The sequence below is a fragment of the Castor canadensis genome, chromosome 9, assembly GCF_047511655.1.
Source record: "Castor canadensis chromosome 9, mCasCan1.hap1v2, whole genome shotgun sequence".
In the NCBI taxonomy this organism is placed as follows: Eukaryota; Metazoa; Chordata; class Mammalia; order Rodentia; family Castoridae; genus Castor; species Castor canadensis.
Window position 1 is genome coordinate 26,587,500 of NC_133394.1, and position 26,791 is coordinate 26,614,290.

At 35.7% G+C, this 26,791-nt stretch overlaps 1 protein-coding gene and 1 pseudogene across 4 annotated transcripts in view; both read left to right on the forward strand.

Moving 5' to 3' along the window:
• Grid2 (glutamate ionotropic receptor delta type subunit 2) overlaps window positions 1–26,791 on the forward strand; it is a 1,442,266-nt gene that overhangs the window by 895,872 nt on the left and 519,603 nt on the right. The window lies entirely within an intron of this gene.
• The window catches only part of LOC109677609 (inhibitor of growth protein 2-like), a 148,947-nt pseudogene continuing 123,256 nt past the window's right edge, over window positions 1,101–26,791 (forward strand).

The following is a 26,791-nucleotide window of genomic DNA, read 5'->3' on the forward strand; positions in this document are numbered from 1 at the left end:
TTTCATGTATCAACTTGACTGGGCTGAAGAACGCCCTAATTACTGATAATCTGGGTATATCTGTGCGATCCTTCTAGAAAAGATCAGCATTTGGTAGACTACATAAAAAAGACCACCCTGTTGCAGGTCTATATATTAGAAAGGCAGAGGAATCATAAATTTCCTACCTCCTCAACCTGGGACATCCATGTTTGCCTGCTTCAGGCATGGGTACTCCTGATTCTTGGGTATTTGAACTTCAACTGAAAATTGCACCCAGTTCTTGAACCTTAAATTCAAACTATAACGTATACCATTGGCTTTCCTGATTCTCAGACCATTGGGTTTGAGCTGAAACTATACTGCCCATGTTTCTGGTTATTCAACTGGCAGAACTAATCTTGAAACTTCTTGACTTCTGTAATTGTACGAGTGAATCTCTCATAATAAATCTCTTTATTTATATGACATATATTTATGTTTATATATACTGATCGGATATAGGTATGCTATTAATTCTGTTTCTGTGATGAGCCCTGATTAATATTGGTGGTGTGATTAGCTTACTACTTTTAAGGAAAAAAAAGACATATTATAAGGAAATTGACTGTTATTGCCTTTTAGATCGTCAGAGACATACATGTATGAACTGAGGTAGAGACCTAGAGAGTTTTCAGCGTCATATTAAGTCCACATGCTGAGAATTCACTGGATTGGGTTCAAGACTGTGACAGAATAAGAACAGGCCAGGCTTAATTTCTTTCCTATTCTACTACTGAACAACCACAATGGGATACAGTGAAATTTGCCTCACCCCAAGTTCTGAAGCAGACAGACAGGTACACACACACATATACAACCAGAACAGCAAATTCAACCTAGCTCAAGTGCATCAGTATACTATAGGGATAATTACCCTCCACTGAGCCTCATTTTTAGTTTTAGTTACAAATAGTGACTGGTCCAGGACCCAGAAGCAGGGATATAATTATTAAAAGATTCTAGATCAGGAATATACAGAATTGAAAAGCATTTGCTCATAGGTTCTCCTTTGACAAGATCTCATTGTTGTGATTGAATTTCTTGGTGGCAGCTATGAAGGTTTATTTGAAAGAGGTGGCATGAATGCACAGATGTTGGCAGTACAGGGTCAAAAGGTGAGTCATTTATCCATGTATGTTGGAAACTCACAAGAGACTAATGTATTATACCGTGACATTTATGGCATGCTAGGTTCAGTTGAACCATAATCCCAGGGGTTTTTCATTGTACCTCAGATTCTCTGCTTTTTCTCCCCTCTGAATTTCACTGTAGTCTGTTCAGCTACTTGAGTGTATATCTCTCATTCTCTCCGGCTCCCTAAAGGAGATTATGAATTCTCTGTTAACAAGAATTGGGTTTTATACTATTGGAAAAACTACAAAGCTTGAGTAATTCTGAGCATATAATCTGGGAAATTTTGCTAAGAACTTTCATAACTCACTTCTTTGGGGAAGGAGTGATATCTTTCATTCAAAATAATCAATAATATGTAATATCAGTGATAGAATGGGAATTACAATCTTGGCTTTTGTAACTGCTGATATATTGCCTCATTTCTGTCTTCTTTTTACTTTCTCTATTAATTTTATTTTCTTTTACTATGATACCTGACTCTTTTGAGCTAGCCAAGCACCACTAAGATTTTAGTCCCTTGCTCTATAATGACTAAAAAGTTAGAGATATCTGTTCATTTGTTTTTAAAGGAACTATGTTAAGTAAAACCTTTTTGAGACTTTGGGATGCCTTGGATGTGTACTCTCATCCTTTAAAAATTTCTGCTATTAATTTGAATGCTACATGGTTTCATTCTTGAAAAAGAAAGGTAGCAGATTGCAGTAAGCACAATTAACACAGTAACAGTTTCAAAGAAGAAGAAAATTGATTTTTTGCAAATATACACAATATTATTTTATCATTTATACAATGTTATATGCATTATGTATATCATAAATATGTTATTTGAGACTAGCCTGTATCCCCCAGAGCATTGGGACTATACATAATATATTGAAAGAACTTTTGTAAACACCACAAACACCCCACCCAACAAAACAATTAAAAAAAATACATAAGAAAATGTGGTATCTATACACAATGGAATTTTATGCAGCCATGAAGAAGAACGAAATGTTACCATTCGCTGGTAAATGGATGGAATTGGAGAGCATCATTCTGAGTGAGGTTAGCCTGGCCCAAAAGACCAAAAATCGTATGTTCTCCCTCATATGCGGACATTAGATCAAGGGCAAACACAACAAGGGGATTGGACTTTGAGCACATGATAAAAGCGAGAACACACAAGGGAGGGGTGAGGATAGGTAAGACACCTAAAAAATTAGCTAGCATTTGTTGCCCTTAACGCAGAGAAACTGAAGCAGATACCTTAAAAGCAACTGAGGCCAATAGGAAAAGGGGACCAGGAACTACAGAAAAGTTTAGATCAAAAAGAATTAACCTAGAAGGTAACACACATGCACAGGAAATTAATGTGAGTCAACTCCCTGTATAGCTATCCTTATCTCAACCAGCAAAACCCTTGTTCCTTCCTATTATTGCTTATACTCTCTCTTCAACAAAATTAGAGATAAGGGCAAAATAGTTTCTGCTGGGTATTGAGGGGGTGGGGAGGAGAGGGAGGGGGCGGAGTGGGTGGTAAGGGAGGGGGTGGGGGCAGGGGGGAGAAATGACCCAAGCCTTGTATACACATATGAATAATAAAATAATAAAAAAATGTAAAAAAATACAGTTACAAATTAATAGCATGTCTTTCATTATAATTGTGGTTTTTTGAGAGAAGGACATTCAAATATACAGTATTTTTATTGATATTTTAAACACATCCTTATTATTACTATAAAGAAATCCTTATTTATCTGATAGGAGATATGTCTAAAAATTAAGATTTTTTTCCTTTTAGTCATGCCTGGCATAACAGGTATTTACATCTGGCTGGGAAAAATGAAAAACCCCATATTTTCTCCATGTTAGGTATATAGCTCTGTGTTAAGATATCTCATATTGAAATATCTCTGTGTATCTTGAGGAAAGAAAATATTTCTCAACATTGATTGGAAATATGAAAGAACTTTTTTAATTCATTTATTCACATGTGCATATATTGTTTGGGCCATTTCTCCCCCCTGCCCCCTGACCCGTCCCTCTCCTCCCCAATCCCCCGTCACTTCCAGCCAGAACCTGTTCTGCCCTTATCTCTAATTTTGTTGAAGAGAAGACATAAGTAATAATAAGAAAGACAAAATGTTTTTGCTAGTTGAGATAAGGATAGCTATACAGCTATCCTTATCTCAATATACAGCAAATCTCAATATACAGCTTATCTCAATACACAGCTATACAGCTATCCTTATCTCAATATACAGCAAATGTACATTTGTACATTTGCTTCCATGTATAAATGTGTTACAACCCAAGTTGATTCATCTCTAACTGATCTTTACACTGGTTCCTGAACCCCTTCTTATGCTGACCTCTGTTTGCTTTGTTTCTGTATTAGTTCCTCTGCAGTGGGGACATCAAACACTCTTATGTTTTGGGTTTCTTACCTATCCCCATATCTCCCGTATGTCCTCTTCCCTTGTCATGTGACCCAAGTCCAACAACATTGCTGCATTTGCCATAGATCTAAAGTTCGCGTATGAGGGAGAACATACAATTTTTGGTCTTCTGAGCCTGGCTGACCTCATTCAGGATGATGTTCTCCAGTTCCATAAATTTACTTGCAAATGATAAGATTTCATTCTTCTTCATGGCTGAATAAACTGCCACATTTTCTTAATCCATTCATCAGTGCTGGGGCATCTTGGCTGTTTCTATAACTTGGCTATTGTGAATAGTGCTGCAATAAACATGGGTGTGCAGGTGCCTCTGGAGTAACCTGAGTCGCATTCCTTTGGGTATATCCCCAGGAGTGGGATTGCTGGGTCATATGGCAGATCTGTGTTTAGGTTTTTGAGAAGCCTCCAAACATTTTTCCAGAGCGTTTGCACTAGCTTGCATTCCCACCAGCAGTGGATTAGGGTTCATTTTTCCCCACATCCTCACCAACACCTGTTGTTGGTGGTGTTTTTGATGTTGGCTATTCTAACAGGAGTTAGGTGGAATCTTAGTGTGGTTTTGATTTGCATTTCCTTTATAGCTAGAGATGGTGAGCATTTTTTTTTTCACGTGTTTTTGGCCATTTGAGTCTTTTTTTTTTTTTTTTTTTTTGAGAAAGTTCTGTTGCCCATTTCTTTATTTGCTCATTGATTTTGGGAGAGTTTCGTTTTTTGAGTTCCCTGAATATTCTGGTTATCAGTCCTTTGATGTATAGCTGGCAAATATTTTCTCCTACTCTGTGGGTGGTCTCTTCAGTTAAGAGACCATTGCTTTTGTTGTGCTGAAGCTTTTTAATTTTATGAAGTTCCATTTGTCCATCCTTTCTCCTAGTTGCTGAGCTGCTGGGGTTCTATTGAAGAAGTCCTTGCCTATACCTGTTACTTCCAGAGTGTTTCCTGCTCTTTCCTGTACTAACTTCAGAGTTTCGGGTCTGACATTAAGGTCCTTGATCCATTTTTGAGTTGATACTAGTACAGGATGATAAACATGGATCTAGTTTCAGGTTTTTGCAGATGGATAACCACTTTTCCCAGCAACATTTGTTGAAGAGTCTGTCTTTTCTCCATCGTATATTTTTGGCACCTTTGTCAAAAATAAGGTGGTATAGTTGTGTTGATTCATATCCAGGTCTTCTATTCTATTCCAGTGGTCTTCATGTCTGTTTTTGTGCCAGCACCATGTTTTATTTATTGCTATTGTTTTGTAATATAGTTTGAAGTTGGGCATTGTGATACCTCCAGCATTGTTCTTTTTGCTGAGTATTGCCTTGGCTATTCACAGCCTGTTGTGTTTCCAAATGAACTTTAGGGTAGATTTTTCAATCTCTTTGATGAATGTCATTGGGATTTTGATAGGAATTGCATTAAACGTAGACTGCTTCTGGTAGTATAGACATTTCTACTATGTTGGCTCTACCAATCCATGAGCATGGGAGATCTCTCCACTTTCTGTAATCTTCTTTAATTCATTTATCTCTCTATTTGTGGTGTTCTCTTTTTCACTTTGGTATTTATTTAGAGCTCCTACAAGTTCACTTATTTGTTTTTGTGTCTTCTCACACTCTTTATTTTTGTTGTCTTGGAATCTTGAATGTCTCCTGTACATTTTGGTTGACCATGTCTAGTAACATCTCCCTGAAAATCTCAGTGATTTCTTGCAGGATTTCTTCTTCCAAAGTGTTCTTGTGGACTTCCTTGGGTTCCTTGGGATAGTCTAACTTTGTTTTGTTGGAGTTTGGAACTGGTATCCTTTTCTTCATTTCCCTCTGAATCTTGTACTAATTTATTTTGGGGGGAGAATGGTTTCCATACTTTTTTTGTCTTCCCATTATTCCACTTGGTGCTGCTTCTGTCCCTGGTCTGTGTGTAATTTAGTATTAGCTAACTTACAGTAGTAAAACTAATGAAACCAAGAAAGAGAAAAAAGAAAAAGAAAAAAAGAGAACCAAAGAAATCAACAAGGAGAGATGGTGGACAAACAAACAGCAAGCAAGACAAACACTTGGAGGAAAAAAAAAAATTCCAGGTTCAGGAACAATAGAATTTCAGTCTTAGTAGATCTGGTGTTACACCCTCAGCATCCAGTCCTGGTGTTGGTATTTAAGCAGAAGCTCTGTCTTAGCCTTGCCAGGTGGTTGGGGAGACTGGCCAGTTTTTTTTCCTGTCTTTCAGCCATAGCTGCTTAGTCAGCTCCTCCCTCAGTGAGGTGTGTCTTGGCCTTAGGTTCTGGAGATCAGCTCTGTAGCCCACCAGCCATCCTGCTTTGGAGTTGGGTTCTCACTGTGTTGGTTTATTAGGGGCTTGTTACTTTGCCTTATGCCCTTTCTCTGGGGCAAGGTTAAAAATCCATCAGCCAGCTCTCTTCTGTCAGCATGTTATGCTGGTTTGTTGACTGTTTTTCAATTTTGCAACATCATTTGTCTTTGGATGTAGTTCACTGGTTCAGGAGACAAGCTTTGTGGACTGCTATCTGCCCTATTTCAGGCAGCAACTCATCACCCGCCCACTGTCAGCCCATCTACCTTTCCAAGCTTTGTTTACTGAAAGTTCCTGTGGAGATCAGCTCCTTGCTTCTCCCCCATTCTCTGGTGCACTCAGAGCACCCCACCCCCTCTGCTGCATGTTCCTTTTCAGTCACTTGTTTATTATTCAGTTTTTTTTTTAATTTTGTGGGGTGAAGGTCAGTCTGTCCAGGGGGTTATGCTGGTTTATTTCAGGGGTGGCTGTGTTGGTCTGTGTCTCCCAAGTAGTTTTGGAGCTGACATGTGGCAGCATGGGATCCCTCCTGTTTTTTCAGTGTAATGTGGTATGGAGAAGCTTTGTGTGGGCTGGAGTTTCAGTGTGTTGGAGTTTTGCTTCTTCTTGGTTTTTTTTTTTTCTGCCAAGTTTGGCTCCAGCATCTCAGCAAAATTTTTGATTTATAGAGCTCACAGTCTGCTTCCTCCCTCTAGTCGCCATCTTAGCTTTCTCCCTGAAAGAACTTTGAGGAACAACAGGGCATGGTGGTGTACACTTGTAATCCCAGCACTTTGGAGGTGGAGGCAGGAGGATGGTGAGTTCAAAGGACACACACCTTAAAAAGAAAGCAATAATAACCACAAAGCAGGGAGAACAAGAGTTCTTGTTTTTGATTTCAAATGGAATGTATCCTCTAGAATTAGTGCTGTTATTTTTTTAACTCTAGTGAACCACCTTATAATCATAAAGAATTACGAAGCTCTACTTTCTTCAAAAATGAAAAAAATTCATTTTATTTATTTCCAGATACTATGACTAGAGTATACAGTTTATAGCTTATGTTATTGAAGCAGTACTATGCCATTTGACAATTTTTAGTACTATTCAGTAAATATTCCAGCTTTAGACTGGGATAAAAATATCTAAAATAATTTCACCATTAGGCAATTTTACATATTCTGTCAAAATACTTACCATAATCAAAATTATTTCTGATATATAAAATATCTTCAGATAATATGCAGTGATTAAAGTTCTAAAGTAAGAACTTTGAGAAAACATTGCAGATTTATTTGATCAAACTCACAACAAATTATGTTTGGCAAATTTTGTCATATAATTTAGGGTTATTTTGATTTTAGTAATGATTAGTGTAAAGTAAAATTTTTTAGTAGTGCTAGGGTTTAAACTTAGGGACTCAGGATCATTAGGCAAGTGCTCTACCACTTGAGTCATACCCCAGACCCTTTTTTATTTTAGTTATTTTTCAGATGGGGGTCTCACAGTTTTGCCTGGGACCCTCCTAAGATGGTCCTCCTACCTGCACCTCCTGCATAGCTGGGATTACAGACCTGTGCTGCCTTGTCTGGGAATGGAGTCTTGCTAACTTTTTGTAGAGTCTGTCCTCTAAGCACAATTCTCTTATCTCTGTTTCTGAAGTAGCTGGGATTATAGATGTACACCACCATGCTTGCCTTATGAAAAAAATTCTAGTTAAAGATTTTCATATGATCAGTAGTATTATCAAAGTATTAATGCTCACATTGCTTCTAATCTGAGATTCATAATCAGGTTGAAACTAAAATGTTTGGTTACCATTAAATAGGTATATAGGTGATTAAAGAAGTAATAAAGAAAAAAAATTTTTTTAATAACCCATAAAAGCTTAAATCAACAAATATATAAAAATCACAACTTTTTTTGTCAAATGTGAAAGAGTTCTGAAGGATACTTTTTCAAATTATTTTTTTTTAATTTAATATAGTACTATTTTTATCCTGAAATGCAATCTTATTTTCGAGATGCATTATTATTATTGCTGTCCATTATTACAGTCACGCAGCATAAAGTTCCTTACACATATATTCTCAGAGATATACTATTCTCCCTGCTTCATCCTCCACATGCCCCACACTTCCTGTTGAGGCTACAAATGCTATTTTGAGACACCATATTTTGATTTTATGAGCATTTTCATGAGGCTCTTAAGTGTCTTTCCAGTAAATTCTCTATGGATTTAATAAATAATATGTCAACATTGAATAAAAAGCTAAGCTTGTATGGAGCTATTTCCAGCACAGAAAAAAACCTTGGAAATTAAAACACCCTTGGAGTGATTAAAGACACTTTTATTAATCATAGTAATTCAGGTACAGTAAAGGACATTTAGACTTACTGGTAGTGAATTTTGATTTTGAAAAGTTCATTAAGTATACTTTTTGGAGAGTTATTAAATGCCATTATGACAGTAAAATAGTATTTCAGAAGCTCTTATTTTAATAATCAAAAGTGAGAAATGGATCTCCATTTAATGTAATTCAACAAATAACTTGGATTAATATAGATTGTGCTTTGAAATGTTTAATTAATAAAATAAACGCATCTGGCTGAGTAAGTGACGGGATGCTTGTGAGGACAAAAGCTCTTATCTACTGAAAAAATTTTGAAGCATTTCTTAATCAGAAGCTATGGATGGTTTTAATACCCTGGAGTACCTGAATAGAAGTAGTTTTGTAGCTTAAATGGAAATGTATTTGAAACGCTTTGCTTGAGAATTTCTCCTTTTGATTCTTTCAAAGTTGATATAAATCTATATCCCAAACTGAGATGAGAAATCTTTCAGTCCCAGGCTCATACATTTCAGAATATCCGATTATAACCATTTGGAGCAATGATATGATTTGAATAAATGCACTTTCATTAAGCAGGAGGCAGCATCTTTTCAGAAGTTTGGAAAGAACTGTTATATTTCTTGCTCTCATGTAGAAAGTGTTGTATTAATGTATAATTTTTTTCCATCACAAATAAAATTGGAAACTGTGTAATTATTCTTAGGACAAACCCAATATGTGCAATGTAGGTACTGAGTTCTTATACTATGTGATATATCTTTTCTTTAAAAAATCACGTAATAATTTCTACTTTATCTTCTTTCCCCTTCTATGATTCTACTGACCTCAAATTTTTACAAACAAACAAACACATACTGAAGGAAAGAGATACATGATATGAACATGGAAACCACAGAGAAGGAAGATAAACACAAAAAAGTGGCAGACCAAATGGTGCTGTGTTAGAGTTTGGACATGGTTTGTCTCCAAAGGTTCATATAATGGGAGCTTGATCCCCAGTGTGGTGGCATTGAGGTGATGGGACCTTTAAGAGGTGGGGCCTAGGGGGATGTAATTAGATCACAGGTCTCCACCCTCATTAATTCTTTCTAGTAAGAGCAAGTCAGGTCTCCTGTTACTAGATTAACTTGTGAGAGTGAATTGTTCTAAAGTAGGCTATCTTGGACCTTGGCCCTTCTACATGCAGCTGGTCCCTTTCTGCTTTTCTGTCATGTTGTGATACAACCAGCAGGACTTGGCCAGGATCTAGGCACCAATATTTGGACCCTGCAGTCACCAGAATCATGAGCCAAAAATCCTCTTTGTTTTAAAAATTATCCAACCTTAGGTGTTTGTTAATAGCAATACAAAATGAACTGAGATACATGCTATACTAATAATATACACAGAGAAGGAAGTGGTTCAGATATTTTGTAGATGAGTTATTTTATGCTGTGTGCTGTGACATGGCAGACACAGAACATTCTGACACTGCTTTGAATCTTATGCTTAAACAGTTGCATAGCATGTTGAAAAATATGTAAAGTCACTCTAGATATTAGAAGATTGTGTCATACTTTCTTGTTGATGTTATAGTCTTATCAAAGCATCCAGTTTGAGAATAATTGCTTCCATATATGAGACAAAAAAAAAATTGCAGTAATAGCAGGAAAGGTGCAAGTAATATGACAACTTTCTCTTAAAACCAATAACAAGTAGAGAAAGAAAAATATAACTCATTCCAGATGATTTGAAATATAGAAAGCAACATACGTGTAGTGCCTAGAGTTCTGATATTATTTATCTCATTTACTTAATGGTTTTGACAATAGAAATTACCTACAAATGTAAGAACTATCCATGAAATTAACCAAAGTTAATATAAAAATATTTATATAAAATTTAAAAGAATAATTTATATCAATAGTAGTTTCATGTATTAATGGCAGTCACATGGAAAAAGAAACAGAGATATTTTATGTTATTTTATGGAGCAGAACAAAGTGCATGAACCTCATGGCTATTGGGAAGGAAAAAGAGGAGAAAGACCAGAATCCCACAATCCTCTTCAAATGCACCCTACTCATGACCTAAGTCTTCTTACTAGGCCCTACCCCTTTAAAGTTTCCACCATCTTCCAACAGTGCCAAGCCAAAGACCATGCCTTTAACTCACTGGTTTCTGGAGTAGTTTTTTGGGAGGAGTGCAAGGAATTTAAAATATATGTTTCTGCTGTCATTGGCATTGGTAAAGTATAGTTGAATGAGTAGGAAGAAAGATCTTTTATTCAAACAATGCTCATTGTCCATGTGATACTAAAATGTGGGGCTGGGAAGTATTGCTCAAGTAGTAGAGTGGTATTAAAATGTGTGGTTTTCTCTGTTGCTATGTGTAAAGTGATTCTGGTAAACTGTTCCCTCCCCAGCCCCCTTGGTCTCTTCACCACTTAGCATTGAGCAGGGGAGGTGGAAAGAAAGTTCTTCAGATTTGTACGTTAACCAATACACTTTAGAGCCAGTAACATTTATTTTGTCCACATAGGGCAATCAATTATTCACCTCCTTTTTTAAATCCAGTGTCTTTTTAAATAGATACTTTTAAATAAACTACTTTTCTTCCAGTTGGCTTTCCTGAGATTTCTAAACATTTTTATTAATATATATTAATTGTACAAAGGAATTTCAAAATATAATTTCCATATATGCATATATATAAATTAAATTCCCCCATTGCTTTCTTTTTCCCATCCCCCATAAATGGATTGTTTATGTAGGACACACTTGTAAAAAATGTAAGTTAGCTATGAAAGTTTCAATTGTGCTTCTATTATGTATAGTGCATGCTTACTTTAGAATTACAGTATAAAAGGCATTGATACTTTGCCACACTTGATTCTAACTAGAATTCTGATCAACTATAAAACCATGGACTTTATTATAAAATCAATTTTACATTACTTTACTTGGGAACAAAGTTTTCTTTGTTGTCTAAATTGATTTTTTTATTTTCCAAATAATGCATATAAAAGAAACTGGTAAGATTTATTATATAATATCACATTTTCATGAGCAAAGCACATCTGCTAGGCACGTTGTCTGTAATTTTTCTCAAAAAGCCAAGAAAACTCTCTAAGAGGAAAAAATAGAATATTAAAATAACACAAGAAAGATTATCCAGGTATTTCTTTTGATTTATTAAAAATTAAAGTGTGATGATCTTTACATAAACTCCCTTAAAAGAACTTAAGTAAGTTTAAGCAAAGAGGAAGTAGAGCATCAACTGTTATTCATCCCCAAATACCTGACCACTTTGAGCTGTGATATTTGGTCTTTCCTAAACACGGAGAGTGTAAACCATTGTTATATAACCTTGCAGTCAGCTGTATAGTGTGGGAGTGATGAACATCAGTTTGTAAGAGAGGTTCGGAGATCCTACCACCTTTTCAACAAGCTAATTACAGGACTACCAGGGTTTCTGATTCACTTGTGGTAAACTTAGGTGAACTGGAATGTAAACCACATTTAGTGAAATCCTCTAAATGTAACCACTGAAATCCAACAGATGGGTGTGGTGGCAAGAAGTACACTGCAGAGATCTAAAATTCTCTTGGTACTGGATGTCCACGGCCACTTCTAACTGAAGTGTGAAGTGTGTTCTGTGGAAGGCAAAGGTAACTGTCAAGCCCAACCACCACACTGCTTTGTGACTTTTCCTTCATGAGAGTAGTGAATGATCACTTGATCACAGAAACTAGGGAGTCGCTGTGTACTGACAAGACATATCTCTGGTGAATTGGTAAATGCAGATCCATTTTCTTAAGCTTTAGTATAACTAAAAATGATTTCTGGTGCATGTTAGGAAACTTCAAATCTCAGACACTATAGATTATTGTTGAGTGCCTTTTATGAGAAGCTCAAAATCTATATTGCCAATTTTTCTCCATATCTACAAATCGTGCACTTTAAGAAGCACTGCTTTATAAGAAGCTGGAAAAGTGTGGGATATATTAGAAACTACTAAAAGACATAGAATATCACCTGCACCTAAGTGGTTTAGCATCTCGTAGTGGAACAAAACATGAATAAGTTAGTATAGGTAAAAGAGGATGTAAACATTGCAGGCTGTAGACACCATGTGACAGCCTATAATTTGACAGTCACAAAGGTTGGGATTGCTAGGGAATTCAGTAAATAATAGAAGTGGGAAGAAAATTACAAATGGAATGATCCATATGCACAGAGTAGCGAGATAAGAGCGGATATGATCTCATTGAAAGGACAAGTCTTAGAATAAACACTTGAATGAACTGATCATAATAGATTGAACACTATATTATATTAAGATGAGTATGTATTGTATTAAGAGAGGAGTTGGTACTAAGTATCTATTGTGGAGGATTTTGAGAGACTCCAAAGATGTAGCTGACTAGCTATGCAGCCATATATCTAATTTCATTTCAGGGGTTGGCAAACTTGTCCTGCAAATATTTTAGGCTTTGTGAGGCACTTGTCTCTGTTATATTTTCTCCTTTGCTTATGCATGCATGTGTTCACTTTTTGTTTTTCCTTAAGCATGCATGCTTTCACTTTTTGTAAATCTTTACAAATGTAGAAGAATTCTTAGCTCAAGTACTTACCAAAAAACAGACCAGAGGGCCACTGTGTAGTTTGCTAACCCATAATCTTAACAATCCTGCTTCTGGCTTCTTCTACAAAGAGTTTAAGGAGATTTGAAAGGATAAAATATATGTTAAAGTATTAAAATGAATAATAGAAAAGTAGTAAATAAATGACATAGGAGGACAAAGGAAAACTAAGAAACCAAAATATTAAAGTGTACTAAAATCAAGAAATCTACTTACCACTGTAGATCTTAAGATTTTTGGGCTGGAAGTATAGCTCACTGGTAGAGCACTTGCCTAGCATGAATGAGGCCCTGTATTCAATCACCAGCACCACACACACACACACAAAATCTTGGTTCCAGTCTTTTAGAAGACTTCCCCAAAACTCAGTCAGTTACCTGGGCTTTATTACTAGGAGGATAAGCTGGTTGTTCCTCTTGTTAGCACTCCTTTTTAAAGCAGAGACCACACTGGACATCATTCTTTTCAATATACTCCTAATCCAAATGTAAATAGATCTGTTTTGAAATAATCTTTTGATAAAAACAGAAAACATAACTGTGAATGCCCAAGAAGTGTTAGAGATTATGAGATATAGATAGATGGTGATAATTATAAATGGAAGAGATAGATACTAAACATATATAATATTTTTAGTTTCTAAGATGATTCAAGAAGAAAATGTAAAATGTCTGGAACTGAATATTCTTCAACTATTTCATGCATAAATTTCCCATGCCAATTTACAGGAAATTTAAAAATATTTGCTTTTTGTCTAATTATATAGGAATTACCTATTCTTTGGGAAAAAAAAAAAAAAACTTGGGATAATAAAAAAGAAAAATTACCCAGAATAAAATCTCTTGTGGTGGTTTTCCCTTATTTTACAAACCTGAGGAGGTAAGTAAAATTATGAAAGTTCCATAATTTTTAAAGTTTTTATGTTCTTTTCTATTGTTAGCCTTATAAATTTTACATTGAATACAAAGGATAGATTTTATCAATTGAAATTGCCATAGTAATATATTTTGTATAGTAATATATATAGCACTGTTTAAAGTTTTTAATGTCATTTCTAGTTACACTTGTGCCACCAGTTACTATAATGCCTGTTTACAAAACTGAAATTCCTTAGTCCATTTTTCAAATAGTAATGGAGCCCCTGGTCATAAGGCCTAGCACTAGATCCAAATGCTCTCTTGCATTAGGAGAAAAGTATGAATGTTTTATCTGTGTGAAGAATGAATTTCGGTACAGTCTGAGCCAAAATTGGAGAGAGAGGAATTCCCAGTGACCTCACCTTGCCCATACCAGTGTCACAACTCATAGACAAGATGAAACAGAAGCCAGGAAAAGTGCATCTGTAGATTTCTTTGAAGGGTAGCTATTGGGACTGGGAGGTTAAGTCTCTCTCCTGGCACCAGGGGCCAGTGCCTTTGCAGCCTGGCCATTTCACTCCCAGCATGGTATTTCCTGTAGAGAGCAGGAGCTGAAAAAAGCAATTTTTGCAACTAGATTCTAATTCCTAAAGCTCCAATGCAGTAGTAGTAAGGAGTCACATTGTAAACCTTCATGTTTTCAGTGGGAAAACATGATATTATTTTGCATTTCTATTATTAACAGCATTCAGTTTTGTTCTTTTAAAAATTGTACATATTTTTCATTATTTATATTTTACAAGCCTAATATTCAATTAATTTTTGTGAGATCTTATCACACCAAGAATATTTACCCTCTTTCATATTTCTTTATCATGTTTCTCTACTAGATGATTTTCTTTTTAATTTATTTTGTTTTGATTTATAGAAAATAGCAATTCAATACAAACTTCTTGTGATTTTTTTCTACTGACTTTTATAAAATGAAGTCCTTACTCAGCAAAAATCAGACTTTCACCATCTCCTTTTATCCCTTTGTGATTTGAATATTTACAAATATCTTTTCAATATGAGAATATTTTTTGGTGTGGCATTCCATAAAGTATTAAATGGATATTATGTTATAATCTAACTAAACAATTTTCTATATATTGAAAAACCTACCCCTTCCTAGTGATTTGTGATGCCAGAACTAGTTATGTTTTATATTGTAAATATGCTAAAAGCTCTAAAGTACTATATTTGGATTAAATAGATAACTTGATCTTCATGTATTTGTTTCTCAATCCAGTTTCATTTGCCTCATAATTAGTGAATCCATCTTTTCAGAGTGTAGTTGACTGATGGTTTTGATTTTTACATATTGCAGACTTGCATTTTCTTCTTCTTTTTTTTTTTTTTAGGTGCTGGAGAGGGTAATTTGAAAAGGCAGTTTCAGAAATGAGTAGTAGGATAAACACTCTTGTAAAATCCAACCATTCTTTCCTTTAAAAGCAGGCGTATGGGTTTGTGATCCTGACGCTACATCATTACAGAGAAATATGCTTATCTTAATTGCTATAAAATGGGAGCATAAAAGTCGACTCAAAGTGGTTTCAAGTCATTAAAATGAATTTCTTTGATTTAAGGCAGCTCAGAAAAGAGTCCTGTTTTGTGTTGCTTGAAATCATTATCTGATCTGTGATGACCATTCTTGCTGAACTTGGCTTTTGCGGTGTGATTAAAACACAGGTTACAGTCAGGCAGTTAACGATAGGAATTCTGTGCTGAACTCAAATTTAGAATTGAGAGAGGTTTTCTTTTACAGATTCAAAAAGCCTGTGGTCACTGAAATATGCAACAAGTTTTGTTATTTTGGACTTATTTATAACTTTGACAAATATTGAATGTAATGCATACAATTATTCTTCATTACAGATTGCACTAAGACCCCAGTAGTTTAAGTAATTCACTGGCACAGTAGTGGTTCTGTCATTTTAAGAAGTTGACTTCTTTATTTGACTTAAACTGCAATGTGACCTTATCTGGGTAAGGTCACAGCAACATTTTGGTTAACAAGGTGATGACTAGACCCCTTTAGGCTTTAAACGATGGCAAAATAACCTAATTTTTCATTACAACTAAAGCTTTCTAGTAAAACAATCTATATGAGGGGATATTTTTAAATCTTAGGTTGAGAAATCTCTTGGGCTTATCAAATTTGAAGCATTTACACTAAGCATGAGAAACCTCAGTGAAATAAGCAAGTAAGCTTCATGGCTGCCTCTGCTTTCTGTATTTCTCCCCAAGACACACTTTCAGGGCCTAGATTTATTCCAATAATTGGGCTAGAGTGAGGTTCCCAAATAGAATTATGTTTAGCTTTGATGTGATTTTTAAAAGTTAATAAAATTTAAATTGCATAAATGATAGTCTCTTCAAGATTCCACTTTGTTCCCTCATGAAAGTGTTTAAAGCTCATTGGGGGTTTAAGTATGTTTGTCAAATCAGGAACTAGAAAAATAAGGTCCACATTTGCCTATAGTTGAGACATAGAAGCACATTCCATTTATCCCACAGTACATCCATTTACAGCAGTGGGGTCAGATGTAACTCTTCGGCTTATAAAATTTAGGAAAATTTCTCTTTATTTAATTCCTTTCTACTTTCTAATCTCACCAATACAAGTAGTTTGTTAACATTCTGAACAACTGCCTTATCCAATGATGGGAAGTGATTCATTAGGAAACATTATAGTATTTCCTTTCCATGGAGGGTTATGTAAATTTAGTCTGTAACACTCTGCTCAGGAAGAAGAAAAAGCAGTATTATCTTATCCCTAGACATAGTTCATAAGCCAATTGTGTTGTTTTATATATTTAAAATGACACCACCACTATTTTTCACACACACACACACACACACATACACACACACATGCACACAGATACACACACAAAAAACCTCACATACCATTAAGATTGGCTTTATGACCCAATCAGCATGGCATCCCTCACACCAGCCTCATTCATTTGCCTAATAATTAACATGTCATCAAAAGTATATTAACTAGAATTTTTTCTCATGGTTTTTATAAGGGAAATTTGTTGGGAAAGATCTCTTTCCTCTTGTCTAGTCTTTAACTACAAAAACCCAGAGGTGCCTTTAGTCTGCATTCTTAAAAATAACCAGACTTGCAAAATAAAGCCAACATTTACAGAGGCAAATGGCAAGGAGAAATTCCCAATACAATTGAATCAAGTTGTCTCTAAAAGAACTAGATTTTTGTAGTCTGGAACTAGTAGAGTCCTAATTACCACTTTGTCATGTAACACCATTTAATTCAATTTGTATAGACTTTTAACAAAAGTTTATAATTTAATCTAGTATGAATAAAAGGCACCATCCTTTCCAAAGTCATTTCAGGGAAGACCCTGGAGATCCTACCATCATTCCTAATGCTTAGATCTCATTCATTCTTTCAATAAGAAATTATACCAGTATCAGGAAAGTTTATAAGACTCTAACTTGGCATTCCTAACTACTCTAATCTTTACAATATGAGGTATCTTTCTTTAACAAATGTATAATACTTTGCATATATGAAGTAGAGAGTACAATTAACTTCTCTACATGTAACGGAGTTAGTATTCAAGCCTAAATCTGTTTGATTGTAAAACTGGGCTCTTAACCTCTCTACTACCTTGCTTTCATGCCAGCGTACCTGATATGTGCCAATAATGGTGCTAAAAACAAGAGATGTAGAATGAACAAGTATATACTTTTCAAAGTATGTGGTCTAGAGATATAAATGAACAGGTAGGAAGCCTTCAAAACTATTTGCCTGGTTGCCATAAAAGAATACCATAGAATGGGTGGATTACAAAACAGAAATTTATTTATTCATAATTCTAAAGAATGGAACTCCAAGATCAAAATGCTAGCATGATCGTATCTAGTGAAGCTGTCCTTTGGGTAGAAGATGGCTACCTTCTTCTTGTGTGCTCAAATCATTTCTTTTTATGTGTACAAGTGGCAAGAGAGAGGGAAAGCATGAGTTATCTGGGGTCTCTTCCTATAAGCACACTAATCCTGTTTGATCAGGACCCCACCCACATGGTTTCATTTAACTTTTATCACCTCTTCAAAAGCCCTATCTCCAAAACATTGAAAGTTAAAGCTTCAATAGCAGAATTTAATATACATCCAGTCCATAACAAAAACTAAAGATATGCCTCAACTTAGAATGTGATTATGCCCTGATAAATCCATGTAAGCTGAAAATGTATTTAATACATGTAATGTAATAAATATCCTAGCTTAGCAGCACAGACCCCTGCAGAGTATGAATTACTTACCCTTATGATTGAATGGCTCACTGCCCTGCCCAGCATTGTGAGTGAGCGTCATAATTCATACTGCTGGCCTAGGAAAAAATTAAAATTCAAAATTCGAAATGTAGTTTCTCTTAAATTCATTTTACCATTGCAAAGCTGAAAAATCTTTAATCAAGCTATCGTAAATTAGATTCTCTTTATAGGATAAGGAGTAGTTCCAACAGGGTCTCCCGTAATGATTTTCATGAAATGAAAATAGATTTCAACAAAATACAGATTTCATAAGCTTCGGCTACCTTTTACATGTTCTGTTTCACCTAACTCAACTAAGTGACTCACAGAAGAAATAATTATACACATGATTACAGAATAAAAAGGGGTCACAGACTCATTAAATTATAACTAGATATCTAAACTGACAGCATATATCTTGGCTGGAAAAATATAAAAGCACTGAACCAAAGCACATTCATCTTCCCAGAGAGCTGAATTAGGACAAGAAGAACAAAATGCTTGTTGCATGATCCCAGGAGCCATGGCTGATTCTGTTATATTGATAGGAGAACTAAGTGAATCATTCTCCCTTTCCTGTGCCTATTTTCAACTGATGGGGAGCCACACACATTTTACAACGGAATATTATAAATCTAGGATGGTGATTGAATCTATTTCCTGAAACCATATCTCATATCATTTTGAAATAAAAAAGAAAAATTATCATGTTAGTGTCTTTTAATTCAGAGTCACATCCAGGCATAATTCAGGAAAACTTTAGTCAATGTTAAGAAGACTCTGTAATCTCCACATCTGGAGTCAAATTGCAGTCAAGCTAATGCAGTAGTTCCCAATCTTTGTAACACGATATAATCCCCTGGGAAGCTGTTTAAAAACATACCCAATTCCTCTACCCCAAACAAATCAATGAAATCAGAGACTATGGGGATGGCATTTTAAAAGCTTCCCAGAAGCTAGACACAATGGCTTATGCCTATAACCCTAACTACTCAGGAGGTAGAGATTGGGAGGATTATAGCTCAAGGCTGGCCTGGGCAAAACGTTAGTGAGACCCCCATCTCAACTAATATCTATGCATGGTGATACATGCCCGTCAACCCAGCTAAAAGGGGCATGTAAATAGTAGGCTGTGGTCTAGGTGAGCTGGAATGTAAACATGAGACCCAATTCTAAAAATCACTACAGTAAAGATACCAGGGGCACGGCTCAAGTGATACAGCCAAGCACGAGGCTGAGTTCAATCACCCTGTACCACCAAAAAAAAAAAAACCTTCCAAGATAATTGTTCTGTAGCACAGAACTACTGACCTCATGTAGAGAAGCAGTGGTCTGATGCAGCCACCAGTTAAGTTCATTGGTCTGAAATTAGAAGGCTCAGAGTGTATAAACCAACATTTTCTTTTTTTCTGTTTTTTTTTCTTTTATTATTCATACGTGCATACAAGGCTTGGGTCATTTCTCCCCCCTGCCCCCACCCCCTCCCTTACCACCCACTCCACCCCCTTCTTCTCCCCCCGACCCCCTCAATACCCAGCAGAAACTATTTTGCCCTTATTTCTAATTTTGTTGTAGAGAGAGTATAAGCAATAATAAGAAGGAACAAGGGTTTTTGCTAGTTGAGATAAGGATAGCTATACAGGGAGTTGACTCACATTGATTTCCTGTGTGTGTGTGTGTTACCTTCTAGGTTAATTCTTTTTGATTTCACTTTTTCTCTAGTTCCTGGTCCCCTTTTCCTATTGGCCTCAGTTGCTTTTAAGGTATCTGCTTTAGTTTCTCTGCGTTAAGGGCAACAAATACTAGCTAATTTTTTAGGTGTCTTACCTATCCTCACCCCTCCCTTGTGTGCTCTCGCTTTTATCATGTGCTCATAGTCCAATCCCCTTGTTGTGTTTGCCCTTGATTTAATGTCCACATATGAGGGAGAACATGCGATTTTTGGTCTTTTGGGCCAGGCTAACCTCACTCAGAATGATGTTCTCCAATTCCATCCATTTACCAGCGAATTATAACATTTCGTTCTTCTTCATGGCTGCATAAAATTCCATTGTGTATAGATACCACATTTTCTTAATCCATTCGTCAGTGGTGGGGCATCTTGGCTGTTTCCATAACTTGGCTATTGTGAATAGTGCTGCAATAAACATGGGTGTGCAGGTGCCTCTGGAGTAACCTGTGTCACAGTCTTTTGGGTATATTCCCAAGAGTGGTATTGCTGGATCAAATGGTACATCAATGTCTAGCTTTTTAAGTAGCCTCCAAATTTTTTTCCAGAGTGGTTGTACTAGTTTACATTCCCACCAACAGTGTAAGAGGGTGCCTTTTTCCCCACATCCTCGCCAACACCTGTTGTTGTTGGTGTTGCTAATGATGGCTATTCTAACAGGGGTGAGGTGGAATGTTGGTGGAAACCAACATTTTCTTTTAGCTACTACTCATGGGTAGAAATTTCGTATATGGAGAGTCAAAGCTTATTGAAGAGTCATCATGGCAAATTATTAGTCAAAGGGATTCAAACCTTTTTAAGTAATAAGTGGAAGATCTAAGCCCACATTTGGGAGGTAGCTTGGAAATTGTTGTTGGAGACTAAATGGAGATTATGGACATTTAATGTGGCTTTCTTTTTGCAAACACCATGAAGGCAATTTTTATTAATTAGTTTCCTTTGAAACTAATCATAGTACTAACATCAAAATTTCCTTGCAACTAGGAACCTGAATTTTAGTCAAGAATCCTTCAGGGACTCTAGTCTATTATGTGAGATTATCTCATTCTCTTGGGCAGATGCACCATGGAGAAGAAGGTCACATTCTGGGCTGCCTCTTGGCACACTACCAAGAAGGGCCTAAAATCTGTAATAATTTGAAATAGACACTTTCCTGTTTCCTTTGACTTCTAAAATTTGAATATGATTTCTACATTACCTCTTAGCAATAACTGCCAGCATCAGCTTCTGTTTTACCCTCACAAAATTGGAAGGACTCTAGGATGCTGAAAAGCTTAGACTGTTTTTCCAGTAAACAAGGGGAGCCATTAACTCCTTCTGAGCGTGTGAGTTACATTCATACAGTAGTGTTTAAGGAAGGTGACTCTCTAGCAGGATGAAAGTGAAGAGGGAAAAGCAATCAGCAAAGAGATCAACTAGAAAACCATGATAATGGTTGATGCCTGTAATCTTAGCTATTTGGGAAGTGGAGACTGGGAAGATCTTGTCCAAGGCCAGCCCTAAGCAAAAACAGGATATCCTACCTTAAAAATAAATAAAAGCAAAAGAGGGATGTAGGTGTCACTAGAATGGTAGAGCACCAGCCTAGCAAGTGTGAAGCCCTGAGTTCAAACCCCAATACAGCTAAAAAAAGTGGTGATTATTATAGAGTGAACCCAGATGGGCTCCAAAACAGAAGAGAGAAGCAGAAGGAAATTCAGAGATTTACCCTAGAAAAGACTGGCCCTATCATTGCTGACTTTGAAGATGCATGAAGTGGGCTTTCAGCAAAAGAATATGAATGTCATTAAGGAACAGGGATTGTCTTTCACTTATAGCCAGCAAGAAAACAGCAATATGAGCCCTACAAGTGCAAGGGACTGAATTCTGCCAGCAACTCAAATTAGCAGTAAATAAATTCCTTACACTCCCAAAGAATGCAGCACTACTGGTTGATTTCAGCCTAGTGAGACATGTACTTATCTTCTGACCTTGAAATGTCATATTGCCACTAAACTGTGGTAATTTGTTATATAAGCAATAGAAAACTGATAGAATTTCATATAGAAGAATCCATTTTTAGCTATCTCAATTTTATAATCTTTAAATCTTATATTGTGTAATAAAGTCTTTATGACTGGCATCTGAAAAAAAAAGATTGTTACTCCTTATCTTGCTTTTAAACTTCAAACATTGTTTGTAAACAACATATACAAGCTTCATATATTGTTATAACTGTTTTGTAACATAAAAACTGATGTTATTACTCTGAAAACTGTTTCTTCATATTCTTACTATAATGGTGATATTATTACTGCACTGCCACTGGTAGTAAATAATAAAAATAAAGATTTAAATTTAAACAATGTTCTGGATGCAGTTAAACCTTATTTATGCTATTCATTGCTTGTGGGGCACTTTCTTTAGAATGTCCCATGTTGCTTTCTCAGAGTTTTTAGTATTGTATTGTTGTTATAGCTTTATTTTACATTTTCAGTCCCATAAGTATTTCTTAGAGCTCTAAGGCTGGATTTGAAGAAATAAGAAAAGTTGAACCTGTTCATTACTATAACTTGTCAGAAGGATTACTTGCAGATTTAAGAGAAAAGAAGTAAATACTCTTGACCAGCCTGAAGAGTTTGGGTAGTGTATGAATTTCATTTCATATCACTTTTGTTTTCCAGGAGGTTTTAGAGAATTTGAGGAATGACACCTGTCATTCTCTTCAGTGAGAAGAGACTCCGCTCTTCTTGTCTCTTTCTTCCGTGTGCCAGTATGAACTAGGAAATTTGGCAGGTATTAAAAGAATTGAATTTCTTTGGTAGGAAGGCTGGTGCTGCATAAAGACTTGCTACCTACAGGGTTATATTCTTGAAAGATGATGTAGCTTTTCAGAAAGAGACATTACATATGTGTCAGAAAGTCTAGAGTATGAGGTTTTATTTTGTTTGTTATTTGTTGAAAAAAAAACTATTTCACTTCCTGAGCAAGTTCAGGTATTTTAAAATATAGCTGTTTTATTGAGCTATAAATACTATAATATTTACACTTTTAACATGTAAAATTCAGTGTTTTTAGTGTATCCAGTTATTCGATCCTCACCATTACCTCTTTTAAGGATATTTTCATTAGTGCAAATAGAAACTGTGCCCAATGGCAGGCATAATTTCCTCCTTTTCCCAGCTTCTGCAACCATTAATCTATTTTCTCTCTATGAATTAAATGGAAACATGCAGTATTCTGATGGGATTTTTCAATTAGGGTTATGTTTTAAAGAATCGTCCTGGTTGTAGCATGAATTGATGCTTCTTTTTTATTGATAAATAATATTCTGTTGTCTGAATGTTTTGTTTATTCATTAATCAATTGGTGGACATTTGAGTTTTTTCTACCTTTTGGCTATTATGAATAATAGTGCTATGGACTTTTAAAAACAAATTTTTATGTGGGAAATTTTCTCCATTTCTCTTGGATCTATAACTGAGTAAAACTGATTATTCATATGGCAACTCTAAGTTTAATATTGTGAGGATCTACCAAAGTGTTTTCCAAAGTAATGCTACTATTTGACACCTCCACCAGCAATGGGTGAAGGCCTAATTTTTTTATATCCTCACTAGCACTTACTTCCTGCTTTCTGCTACTTTCATTGTCTTTGTTGCTATTATTACAATCTTAGGGGATGTAAGAAGATAACTTATTATAGTTTGATCTGCATTGTTATAACACTTAGTGATGAGCATATTTCATGTGCTTAATGTTCATTTGTATATCTTCTTTGAAGAAATGTCTATTCCCATCTTTTGCCCATTGATAATTGGGTGCTAGACCTTTTACATTCAGGTTGTACATATCTTTTTACATACTGAACAAGTCTTTCATCAAATCTATGATTTGCAAATAAGTTTTCACCATTCTGTGGGTTGTCTTCTCACTTCCTTGTTGGTGTCACTTGCAGAACAAGAGTTGTTAGTTTTGATGAAGTCAAATTAATCTATTTCATTTCTTTTGTATCTGGAGATTTTGATATATGTAAGAAACCACTACCTAACCCAAAGTTACAAAGATTTTCTCATGTTTTCATCTAAGATTTTCAGTTTTAGCTCTTACATTTACATGTATGATCCCTTTTGAGTTAATTTTCTATATGATGTGTGATAGTGGCCCAAGTTTACTTTTTTGCATGGGATATCAAGTTGCCCCCAAACCATTTTTTGAAACAATTATTTTTTTCAAGTGAGATGTCTTGGCTCCCCTGATAAAATACACATAATTGTAAACGTAACTCTCAGTTCTGTTCTATTGACATGTATATGTTTGTCCCAAAGTCAGTGCCACACCATCTTGATTATTGTAATCTGGACTAAGTTTGAAATCAGGCCATGCAAATGATCCAATTTTTTTCTCCCTTTTAAGATTGTTTTGGCTATTCTAAGCCCCTTTTCCTTCATGTGGATTTTAGAATCACCTTATCAACTTCTGCACAGCAGACAGCTAGAATTTTGGTAACTATTGTGGGGAATTGATAGATTGAATGGGGATTGTTGCCATCTTCACAGTATTAAGTATTCCATTTACTGGACATATGATGTGCTTCCATTTGCTCAGAACTACTTTAATTTGTTACAATAATGTTTTATAGTTTCCAATGTGTAAGTCTTACTGTGATTAAATTTGTTCCATATGTATTTTATCCTTTTTAATACTATTGTTAATGGAATCAATTTATTAATTTTATTTTTTGATAGACCATTGTTAGATACAAAAATATAATTGATTTTTGTATACTGGTCATGTATCCTGCAAACTTGCTGAAGCAGATATAGTTTTTTTTTATTGTACTTGCCTACTTAAAGTCAGTGCTTAATAAGTTTACTTCTAAACCTTCTTTTTAAATTAAACCTTGTAATAATTTCTTTAGATAAAGTACCCAATACATTCTGCTTCCATAACCATCAACATACTTATCATAAAGTGCCCTATGTGATCTTTAGTCTCTATAAGCTTATTACTAGGTATAAAATGTGATGTTTTATAAAAACTTTAAATTATTTATAATGTAGCCATTCCTTACCATTGCTTCTGAATGTTAGATACACACTAAACATATTAGCCAAATATACAATAGGATAACTATATTTTCATGAGATGTCTAAAATTATGTGAAGCCACTCCAACTTACCTCATCAGCTTCCATCCCCACTTCACCCACATCCACACACAGCTGGTCATCTTAAAGTATCACTCATCTTTGTAACATTAGTCCCTTTTACACTGTCTGGCCCATAGCATCTACAGAGAATTTTTTGAACAAATGAATGACTAGGAGGAACATGTGTTGAACTTTCAGTAAAATGTAGGTCACTATGAAACTGAATGTTAAGAAAGTTTCCATATAGACTATTACTGATAAAGTCATGCATAGGACTTTCATGATCAAAACCTAGAAGAGCCTTTAAAATGTGAAGGATGAGTGGAGAGATCTCCCATGCTCATGGATTGGTAGAATCAACATAGTAAAAATGTCTATACTCCCAAAAGTAATCTACATGTTTAATGCAATTCCCATCAAAATTCCAATGACATTCATCAAAGAGATTGAAAAATCTACTGTTAAATTTATATGGAAACACAAGAGGCCACGAATAGCCAAGGCAATACTCAGTCAAAAGAACAATGCAGGAGGTATCACAATACCTGACTTCAAACTATATTACAAAGCAATAATAATAAAAACAGCATGGTACTGGCACAAAAACAGACATGAAGACCAGTGGAACAGAATAGAGGATCCAGATATGAAGCCACACAACTATAAGCAACTTATCTTTGACAAAGGAGCTAAAAATATACGATGGAGAAATAGCAGCCTCTTCAACAAAAACTGCTGGGAAAACTGGTTAGCAGTCTGCAAAAAACTGAAACTAGATCCATGTATATCACCCTATACCAAGATTAACTCAAAATGGATCAAGGATCTGAATATCAGACCCCAAACTCTTAAGTTGATACAAGAAAGAGTAGGAAATACTCTGGAGTTAGTAGGTATAGGTAAGAACTTTCTCAATGAAACCCCAGCAGCACAGCAACTAAGAGATAGCATAGATAAATGGGACCTCATAAAACTAAAAAGCTTCTGTTCATCAAAAGAAATGGTCTCTAAACTGAAGAGAACACCCACAGAGTGGGAGAAAATATTTGCCAACTATACATCAGACAAAGGACTGATAACCAGAATATACAGGGAACTTAAAAAACTAAATTCTCCCAAAACTAATGAACCAATAAAGAAATGGGCAGGTGAACTAAACAGAACTTTCTCAAAAGAAGAAATTCAAATGGCCAGAAAACACATGGAAAAATGCTCACCATCTCTAGCAATAAAGGAAATGCAAATTAAAACCACACTAAGATTCCACCTCACCCCTGTTAGAATAGCCATCATCAGCAACACCACCAACAACAGGTGTTGGCGAGGATGCGGGGAAAAAGGAACCCTCTTACACTGTTGGTGGGAATGTAGACTAGTACAACCACTCTGGAAAAAAATTTGGAGGCTACTTAAAAAGCTGGACATCGATCTACCATTTGATCCAGCAATACCACTCTTGGGGATATACCCAAAAGACTGTTACTCCAGAGGCACCTGCACATCCATGTTTATTGCGGCACTATTCACAATAGCCAAGTTATGGAAACAGCCAAGATGCCCCAGCACTGACGAATGGATTAAGAAAATGTGGTACCTATACACAATGGAATTTTATGCAGCCATGAAGAAGAACGAAATGTTATCATTCGCTGGTAAATGGATGGAATTGGAGAACATCATTCTGAGTGAGGTTAGCCTGGCTCAAAAGACCAAAAATCGTATGTTCTCCCTCATATGTGGACATTAGATCAAGGGCAAACACAACAAGGGGATTGGACTATGAGCACATGATAAAAGCGAGAGCACACAAGGGAGGGGTGAGGATAGGTAAGACACCTTAAAAACTAGCTAGCATTTGTTGCCCTTAATGCAGAGAAACTAAAGCAGATACCTTAAAG